Genomic DNA, 1,756 nt, shown 5'->3' with positions numbered 1-1,756 from the left:
TTTTTAAAGTAAATTACTTATAAACTGATCCTGATTAATCATTTATTTATCTGAAAGGTGTTCACTTTGGGTATCATCTTCTTTCAATCTGTATTGTTTTTAGGCTTAGAGTCTTCTTTTCCGTGACTTGTTAATAGGTCAGTATTTTTAAAGGGAAATACTGTTCTTGTGTTTTAAATTTTTATTAGTAGTGCTTTTTTTTAAAATCATCATCATCCTCTTCCTAATTAGATTATAGGTAATTCTCTCTTCCCCATTACCCTTTTTTAGACTTCCACTACCTAGACATCACTTATCCTGCCCGGACCTTCTGGGAGGGGGGCCCGCCATTGGTCTGTACCCCTGGAATCGGCAGGTGGGACTTATTGCGAAAATCTCTCCGCACGGCCTCAGAAAAGTGGCCCTGGAGGTCAAGGGAGCAAGGGATTTTTCAGGTAAGTAAGTTTTTCTTTGACTTGTCCTTGTTTAAACATGTTGACAGTGCGGAGGACTGCATTTTGATAGCTCAGCACAGTCACTTGGAAAATTTTTTGAAATTGAGCCAGGGGGAAAAGGGAAGATGTTAGGAAGGTCCTTGGTTTATGGAACCATTAGTTTATTTTAATTTTAAAAGACAATTTGATTACAGTAATCAGGGATGTACCTTTAGTGCCCTTAAAGGAGTTAGGCATCCAGAGAATGGAATGGAATATGTTGAAAGATATAGGAAATACAGTGAGATGAAAATATGTGTATATATTCATGACAGTCATACTTTAATCATCTGTCAAGAGTAAAACAGTGAATGTATTTCTTTGTTAGGGAGAGTGATATTATGTTTATAAAGAGAGCATTATGGACAAGGAGAATACTAAAATTTTTCTCTTTAAAAATGGAAAAGAATTATGTTCTCAGTCATGTCGAACCCTTATGACAAAAAGTTTGTGTTAGGTTGTGCTTAAAATGAAGATGCCTCAGTCTGTCATTTCTTCAGAAGTTTGACACTTTAAACGAAAAAACTTTGCATTTCTTACATTATGTTTTTATCCATATTTCTGCTAATAAGCACTTCATGTACTGTATTGATATTTATGATGTTGCCTCCCCCCCTTTACATATGTTTTACTTTGGTATGATTTATATTGGTTTTAAACAACAAACTAACATTTAGATTCTTTAGACTTTTCCCTACATAAAAGGGTTCCCGAACAAATGCTGAGAGAGACCCTTTAGTCTAAACCTTTCCCGGAAGAACCTGACCTCGTTTAGCCGTAACCAAAAACCAAGCCTGGGAAATCAGATGCAGTAAGTTTGCACCCTCTCTTGCTGACTGAAGTTTTGGCAGTGGGATTACAGGTATCATCACACAGATAAGTCAAGGTAAAAGTCATGGAATTCCATTGAGTAATGGAGAGATATAAATCCTCGAATAATTCCCGTAGCCTGTGAATAATTTATGGATACCCCCTTTGTATCATATCAGGATAGCATTTTATATGCAGAATTACTGAATCTTCCTGTGTATTTTTTCAGGATACTCTTTTCCCACCACAAGTGAAGTCCCTCTAGAAGACCACTGCCATACAAGTACCTGTTTAACTTCCGTGGGGTTGCAGCCAGCTTTAGGGTTCAGCACCTCTTCCTTGTCATTCCCTGTATTTCACACGGTGTGATGATTGAGTTTTTTCTACCCCAGGTGGAAGCCATGGGTCCATTACATACCTGTCAGAGCGAGGGATCCAAAGGAAATTAGGTATGCAATTTTGCTATTAACCTC

The 1,756-nt window shown here is 37.5% G+C and overlaps 1 pseudogene; it reads left to right on the top strand.

The window, feature by feature from the left end:
- The window catches only part of LOC119585390, an 11,346-nt pseudogene that overhangs the window by 9,035 nt on the left and 555 nt on the right, over window positions 1–1,756 (top strand).

The sequence above is a fragment of the Penaeus monodon genome, chromosome 19 (assembly GCF_015228065.2).
Source record: "Penaeus monodon isolate SGIC_2016 chromosome 19, NSTDA_Pmon_1, whole genome shotgun sequence".
In the NCBI taxonomy this organism is placed as follows: Eukaryota; Metazoa; Arthropoda; class Malacostraca; order Decapoda; family Penaeidae; genus Penaeus; species Penaeus monodon.
This window is presented reverse-complemented; position numbering and strand designations above follow the sequence as displayed.